Below are 8700 nucleotides of genomic sequence, written 5' to 3' on the forward strand. Positions count from 1 at the left end.
ATCATCGCATGTTACTATTGAGCATATCTTGAGCTAAGTGGCACATTTCAACCTTCTTGGAGGTCTAAGTTTCCATAGAAACACACTAGACTTTGTATTGATGTAGCCAGTTTATTATATGCTGAAAAAATTAATTTGGCAGCCAATCATTGAGGACAGAAATAGCTTTTCTGACATGCTTGTTGCCTCCCTTTGCACACCCATAATCCTTAATGCTTACAGATATTTCCATAAACGTTTGAACATCCAAAACCACATCTTGTACGATTCATATCACACGTCACCTCTCATTCAGGCAGCATTAAGTGTTAGAGCTTTGAACAGAGGCATGGGTCTTAATCTGTTTAAATGTGCTTCCTTCTCTGCGCCACAGACTTTCGCTTTTTTAGACACCTGCCCAGAGGCGAGTTCTAGTAAGAAGAGGCGTCAAATTGGAAGACCTCCATCGTCCTGGCAGCTGAACACAGTGGAAGTCTTGGATCTGTTTAGGGGATTGGACCAGCTGAGCTGTGCCATGGAAGACAAGTGGCTGGCGCTGTTGAATGGGAGAGAGTGAGGAGGGATGGAGGGAGATGGGGTAAAGTAGGGGGAGAGGTAATCACATCAGGGGATTAGTGGCTGTTATTAATGGAGGATAAGGCTCTTTGGTGTCACTCTTTCTCTCACACACACACACACACACATGCACACACAGATGCACACATATATATATATACCCTGTCGGTATGTCTGTCTCACACAGCTGCATCTAGTCGTTCGACCTCTGGCCTCCGGCAATGCATTATGTTTTTGATTTGTAATATTCTCACTACCTACTTCATGAGGGAGAAAAATGATCTGCTCCCGTCTGTAAATCTGTGTGTGTGCGCTGGCATGCCACCCCATGAAAGATGGCCATTCAGTGGTGAACAAACAAGACATTTGTCTAAAGTCTTGCATCACCTCAGGGAAGACTCTGTGGAAATGTGCTTTGCCAGGTTATCTTTTCGCTGTTATTTTCAGTCTCCCTGTGACTCACAAGATCCAAACTTTGTGGCTTTGGATCCGAGATCTGGATAGAAAACACTAAATATTTGTTGTCACCTGTCATCATGTTTCTTCACTCCAATGCCTACATACATGAATTAACCACGTACACATACGTATGAACACGGATGACTACAGGCAGTTAATGAAGAAGCTCTTCAGAGAATGGCGTGGACTTTTAGTCTTTGTAAATACACACACCCACATACACACATGCACAGGCAGATGACAGTCAGAAGACGTATGGGCCCGGGCTAAAGAGGCACATTTGCCGGATCTTTCATCAGTGAGAATTTGCCTCGCAGAGAGCGACAAAGACACCAGCTTCCCACCGTGAGCCGCAGACACAGCCGCACCGCAGTTTCATCATCTGAATGGAATTTCACAGCAGTGGCAAGAAAACCAAAGTCCCCGAGCTCTATGAAATCACCAAAGGACTTTGGAGGTGCAGCGACATGTCAGAAAAGCTCAGAGGCGACTCAAACAAGTAAATTGACAGAATCCGCATGCAGAGTGAGCAAAACTGGAGGGAAGGATGGAGAGAGTTTGAGAAGCAGCCAGGCGCTCTTCCTTCTGGCCGAGCGGAGGTGACGATGAAATATAGAATCAGGCTTGTTGGCTTGATGTCTGGTCTTTAATGCCCTTTTGTTATCACTCTATACTGTAGATAAAGCAGAGCAACATAACTTGTTGAATTTAGACAAAGTTACTTAAATAAATTGTTACTTTGTTGCACTTTTCTCCAAATAAGTAAACAATGCTAAAAGTACGACTGCCTGCTGTTTTTGGGCTGTGTTTTTTAAAAAGTTGGTCCCTATGAAGAAAGGGGACCAAAGGCCCTGTGGGGATACACCCACACACGCACACCACACACACACATACACACACACACACACACACACACACGCACATGCACACACACACACACACCAATCTTTCCTTCTGTCAGCTCTGTGCTCATAATCACATCATATCCCCTTGCGTTCCCGTGCACCCCCCCCCCCCCTCCCCGCCTCGCAGAGGGAGAGAAAATGAGAGATCTCTCCAAACGCTCTCTAAGATTAAGGCTTTGTGTTTTACATGTGTTATCATTGCTTCCCTTCGTTATCCCCCTACTTTTGTCTCAGCCTCCTCCTCTAATTAGAATCGTGTCCCTTTCATTCCTCCATGCGCCTTTCTTACACCTGTGAGAGCGAGGAAAGGAAGAGCCAGGAGAGGAGGAGAAGAATAAGGAGAGAGAGGGTAGGGGAAAGATGAAAAGCCCGCCGCACGAAGCGAGTGGCGGAGCGTTGTGGAATGCTGCGTCTGAGGGGATGAAGGCGCTTGTCACGTCTCATCACACAAATGTGTACACACACACACACACACACACAACCTGGCAGTGGTGCGGCAGAGACACACAGTCCCGCTGAGCCGAGCTTTGAAAAGAAGAAAGTGCAAAGGGAATGAAAAAGAAGAGAGAAGAACTAGCAAGAAAAAGCCACCGTGTTGGATGTTTCATTTTGACCCATATTTGTCCTGACGCATGAATCAAACAGGCGCTGAGAAGCCCTGCGCATCTGTCAAGGCAGGGTGTTAGAGAATATATCCAAGCAGATCAACCCGAATGCACACACCGCTGGTGGCATGAACTGCAATTAGGAACGGCAAATAATAATAAGAGAATGTATACAATGCTAAGGCAAGTAAGCCGGGATATCGCAGTTTTTCCCCCTCAGAAATGTGAACCGCTCTAACGAGCATTAAATCATTGCCTCTCGCTCTCATGCCTTCCATGCTCCATCCCCCCTCCCCCCTCCCCCCTCTCTTCCCTTCCCTTCAGCCAAGTGCAGCGCTGTCCGTCCGCCGGCCCACAGTGTGGCCTCCTCGGCTGTTTATGTGCAAGGTGAGGGCAGGCTGGCACCGCGCCTGTGTGCGGTCAGGCCGTGTTTACATCTGTCTGGCCCTGGAGCCTGGACCCAGGAGCTGTGCGCCGGTGCATCCTGGACATCACCCAGAAGACTGTAGCAGGACCTAAGGACCGACTCTCACTCCGACTCCAACTGTGCAGGAATGCCTGATGAATGGCCTACAGTCTCACAGAGCCGTGCATGTCCCTTTGGATAACTGACCCCTTTTTTCTACATTGCTCTGAAATCTTCTTGCTTTTGTCATCTACTGCCTCCAACTATCACTGCGCTCCACACTCTTCCCAGACTTCCCAGTGTCTTCACATAAGAGAATCTAAGGAGCTTGTGCCTGCATGTTAAAAAACTACAGTCTAGCTTTCTCTGATTGAATGTCTATATGTTAGTACTTAGGATTTGTGTGTCTGAGATACGTTTAACATGCACTATTCTGCCAGAAGCAGCAAAGAAGGGAGAGAATTGAATTGCGCTGGTTGCGGTACACGACAAACAGTGTGATCTGCCTTTTGTTTTTGATAGCTGATGAATATGCATGTGGCCCCAGGAGTGACTGAGTTTGGGGTTGGGTGGGGGCTCAGAGGAGCATGTTAAACAATGGAATTACATCTCTGACATGCATCCACCGCAAGGCTGGGATTAAACACAGCGCAGAGGAAAAAACAGAAAAGAAGGAAGAAGGGAAAAGGATAGAGATGGAGAGTGAAGCGATAAAGAACGGATCCGCTGCTTATCTATCGAAGAAATGAGGCCCTCAGGGAGAAGAGGGGAGGAAGGAGATGAAGGAGGGAGGTAGTGGTGGCATAAAGAGAGGAGAGAGCCAGGGAGGGGACGGGGAGAGCTGGTCGTCAATCCGATGTATTTAATTTTTTTTTGCTGTTAGTGAATCATCAAGGGGATGATCCAACAGCGGATCAAAAGAACGAGCAGGGGAACGGGGGAAAAAAGCAGATTAATGCAACGGAACAAAGGAGCAGTCTCTCCAAGATGATCGTAACTCCTTATCCTCCATCATCCACTCACTCTTCCTCCTACTCTGTCGTCTATATTTTTCTGTGTTTCTTCACTCAACTTTCATAAACAGTGTGAAGCGATGAACAAGACATGAGGGCATTGACGGGAGTGTATCATGCTGTGGGAACAGGCTTGACACTGGATATGAGGCCCTCTATCAACGACTTGGTGACCCTAGATTTGTGAAAAGGTGTAAAAACTCTTGTGAGCCCAACGACATATCCTCACCTTAACCGTTCCAGCTAAATGCCTAACTTCAACTATCTCGCGAGAGTTTTGCAAATCAGTGATTATCATCTATACATGCCCCTCATCTCTTCATGTGTTCCTTCCATGTATTGTGAGAGGCTTCACTTGGACTGCAGGCAGAACACTTGTTTAGTCTGAGCGGCAACAACTTTTATGAAAAGCCCACTGGTCGGAGCTGCGGATGTCCAGTGGGCGTGTCCGTCTTTGTTATGAATCCCTCAGACAGTGTTCATGTTTTAAGTAAAACCTTAATCTGGACTGTTTTATCCCAGTGCAGCCATAGCATAGTTCCCCTCGAGTGCCGTTGGTTTGAGGCGGTGTCTTTAGTGTTTTCATGGAGTGTTCTTATTGGCCCAGAACTGCTCCATCTGTCTTTCTACCAGGAAGAGATCACAACGGGCCATTTCTCAGAGGATTGAGCTCCGACTACAACACAGAGGGGAAAGTATTCTGCTCAGCTGTGTGTGTGTGTGTGTGTGTGTGCGTTTGTGTGTGCAAATGCGTGTGCTTGTGTGCATTTGTGTTTGTGTGTGCGTGTGTGTTTGTGTCAGTCCGTGCACCTTGCCAGGTCAGGCTTAAAAGGCGCTCTAAAAGACAAACTGGCAGCCAAGATGGTTTGACCGTGTCCAGTTAAAACAAATATAAGAGGCCTCAGTGATGCTGTTATAGTCCCATTTAACATCTCACCCCTCCTCCTCCTCCTCCTCCCCTTCCAACACTCTCTTTTTCCCTCTCACTTTTTGTCCCTCCCTCTGTCACCTTTTCTGTCACTCTGCCCGAAACCACTGCAACTCCCACACAGTTCACCGTGAAGCCTCCTCATACCTGCATGTCTTCTCCAGATGGCAGCTGGTTCATGCACATGCACGAGTGTATCAGTGTGAGTGTGTGTGAGTGTGTGTGTGCTGTTAAGCCTGGCTTTATTTCTTGCTGCAGTCCCCTCCCCTGACTTTCCCTCCTCCCTCTGTTAAACTAATGAACTGAAGTCTAAAAAGTCAAGCGATGTCCAGCCAAGCTCACGGATGGTTGACAGTCAATATTGACCCTGGGCTCAATGTCTCTCTGTGGAAATGAAGAATAACCCCCTCCGCCCTGCATGTCACCTTGACTTGCTCACATATGGATAGGACCAAGTTGGCGGCAGAGGCTTGACCCAACAGCCGATCCTGGTCTGGGTATTTTCTCATCCTCCTGCCGGTCAAGAACAGGCCAGGAGAGGGTGAGAATCTGTTCTCAGTTCTGCCAGCCAGCAGTGAGAAGTGGATGGGAGTGAGACATTGCCACTGATGCTTAATGTTTGAAGGTTCATCGTTAACTGCTCTGTGCCAATCGACTACAACAAAGCAATCCTCGCTCTCATGTACTGTAAAGCTCAGCTTCAGTTCTGAGAGTTTGCGTGTCTGGAAAGAGAAAGTATAAAAGTATTGTACGTGCGTGCAGTGATGTATCCGTGTGCCACTGTGTGTTTGTCAGCACAAACACCTAACATTGAAGGAGACAGGCCGCCTCCTGACAGTAATTTGCTAGTTTTGGTCTCTGTGCTCCGTCTAACTTTCTGTCTCTCTTCCTCTCCGCAAATTACCCCTGGAGGACTGAGCGAGGGTAAACACAACCGCTGAGAAAAAGGCTCTTGTTATTGTGAGTAACTTCCGTCTCTGTCTTTCTCTCCTCTGTTTATCTGTGTGGCTCGTATGATTCCCTATTTGTCAGCCATCTGGGTTTTATACAGACTGTGTGTATGCGTTTTATGTATTTGCCACACAGTCAAGTAAGTATCATGCTGAAGCTTTACATCCCAGAGACACGCAATACACATTCTGATTTAAATCCAGAGACGCGTTTGTTACAGCTGGGTCAGTTGCTCTGTCAGTGCATGACTGAGAAAATTACACCATTGTGAGAATAAAAGTGCCAGTCCTCAGAGGGCTTGGGAAGGGGCGACTGCACGTGTGAGCGTAGGAGTTTGATATTACATGAAATCATTTCGAGTTCCATCAATTATCCAGCTCATTGGCCGAGGTGAGATGCCACCAGCTTGAGCATCGAGGTTTTAGCCTCACTCAGGAGACTGAACTGATACTAAGTGATTTATGCATGACACCTCATCTCCATCTCTGTCACTCTCTTCTGAATATGAGCTGCCTTTGGGATAAAGAATTTTTGGTTTGCCTGATTGTGAAGAACCCCACTGCTCCCAGACAAGTTGATGATGGATGGAAGGATTTATGGATACAAAGAGAGACAGACAGAAAGACGGACGGATAGAACAGCTGATGTCAGGCATGCATGATCACTCACATACACCATAATCACAGATGTCCTTGGGTTTCATCAAAGCTCTTAATTTCCACTGTTCACATCTTACCCCACCCCCATCTCAGTCTCACACAGCGCACCTGCACTCAATCTGAGCCCCCTCCACTCCACACCACATCACTCACACACACACACACACAATTTGCAGGACCTGCTCATGAGCTCCAAAGCCCTCAGCCTCGTCACCACTGGGTCATGTGTCCACCAACAGCCATTACACAAGAGAAGCCCCTCCTACACCCACCTTCATCTCTTTCATTCAACCTGGAGTTTTATTACCACAGGATATCCTGAACATTTTACATTTCCTTCAGTTGTGCCGCAGATGTGCTTGACTGGCACAAAGCGAAAGAGAGGGAGAGCTGGAAATACTCCCAATCGACCAATGAAAAGGTACCCAGCTACCAGTTCACGTTCATGTGTTTCCTCTTTTCTCTTCACATTAACTGGCATGTCTGTTCACTTCCGCTCTGCCGCATCCCCAAGGTGACGGCTGACTTGGGCTACTGTTGCTCATGCCTAAAGGCGAATGGTCCCTCTTCCCCTTGTGGCCAGAGGCCGTGCCCCTCCAATTGATTCTGACCAAACCTCACCCCCATGTTTTTTTGATGCGTTCTGTTGAGATTAGTTAGCATGAGTTACACTCCATCTCGATCAAAGTATTTCCGAAAGCCGAGGAACATCGAGAGGCACTCTTGTGATAAACATTGAACGTACAGTGTTAACTTCTGGTGCAAGACAAGTTTTTTCTTGATATATTCTGGAATCTTGGAATCCTCAAATACATTTAGATCTCGTTTCTAACTCTGAAATTTGAGAACACACATGCGCACACATACACACAATCACAATCCCTTTACACTCTACTTAAAGTATCATTTGTTTACACCCCCGACCAAAAAAAGTCCCAATGTGATGGAATGCGCAGGGAAAAGCACTCTGAAGCCCCAGTGTGTTTGCAACCCTATAAATAAAGGTGGTGGTGGAGAATGTGGTTGACCATAATTACACAGGCCCTGTGCTCTCTGTTTGTCTGTCTGCTGGTCCCCTCACCAGTCATCGCCACTCCCATACACACACCCACACACACACACACTCTCATACAAATGTTGTGGGTCAAAAGAATTGTTTTTGTTCATCTGTCATCTTGGCTTTTAAAACATTGTGACTGCTGAAAGTCTATTACATAATTAAATTATTTAAACAAACAACAGCCTTTTTTTAGCTTGTAAACCATTGGTTGAAGAAAGTTAGTTTCTGTATCTTGAGTGTCCCAGCTGCTCAATGACTGTTGAGTTTTCCAAAACATTGTAGTGAAACTACTTCCCCCCCCCCCCCCCCCAGTTCAAAAGCCGCACTAGAGTACAAGACTCTCTGTTTTTAGTCCTTTCCGCTGTGTGTATTTTCATCTATGTTCACATGCTAAATCTCCATCTGGCTGCTGTGAAATGAAGTTCACAGCATTGGAGTTGAGATGTAAACACACATTCACACAGTGTTCTCTTTCTCGCTAAGCTGCAGAGAAAGACATTTACCAAATTGTGCTGTATGTCGCATATCTGTACCAGCCAAGATTGGTGTGTGTGAACGCGCACCTGCGTGTGTGTGAGAATGTGTGTTAGTGCACACAGGCAGGAACGTGTTCATACATCAGCCAAGATTTTCTTTCTTACACATGGAGAAGAGCTGTTTTAAGCAGCCAGAATAACGCTGCAATTTCTATGCTCTCAGCTGCATGGTACAATTTGTTCCAAAGCACTTGCCTTGATGTACAAATTAGAGCCAGGCGGCCACTATAGCTAACTCAGTCTATTACCATCAACAGGCCAACTGCCAAGACAAGAAACACATCCAACAGTTTTAATACCTTGTTTTCACACAAGCAGTTTCTCACTCCAGCTTATATAAGCCAAATGACAAAAACAATAGCATGTACAAGAAAACCAGCCTTTTTTTGGTGTAAACTCAAGTCTTCATAAGGCTGGTGTTATTGCAGCAGGCCAATAATCCCTGTTCCCCCACCCTCTTTGTCTACTGGTGGTTTGGCACAAGAAGCATGCAGTCTGGTCAGGGTAAGACGGGAGAGATAGAGCTTGGTTCTGGTTAGATGTTTTAATGTTGTTTGTCTACTCTGAACTATGTGAATACAATGCTTTGTCCAGTTTGGCTATTGTGTGAAAAATGACACAAT

Source organism: Pseudoliparis swirei, chromosome 19, assembly GCF_029220125.1.
Source record: "Pseudoliparis swirei isolate HS2019 ecotype Mariana Trench chromosome 19, NWPU_hadal_v1, whole genome shotgun sequence".
NCBI lineage: Eukaryota > Metazoa > Chordata > Actinopteri > Perciformes > Liparidae > Pseudoliparis > Pseudoliparis swirei.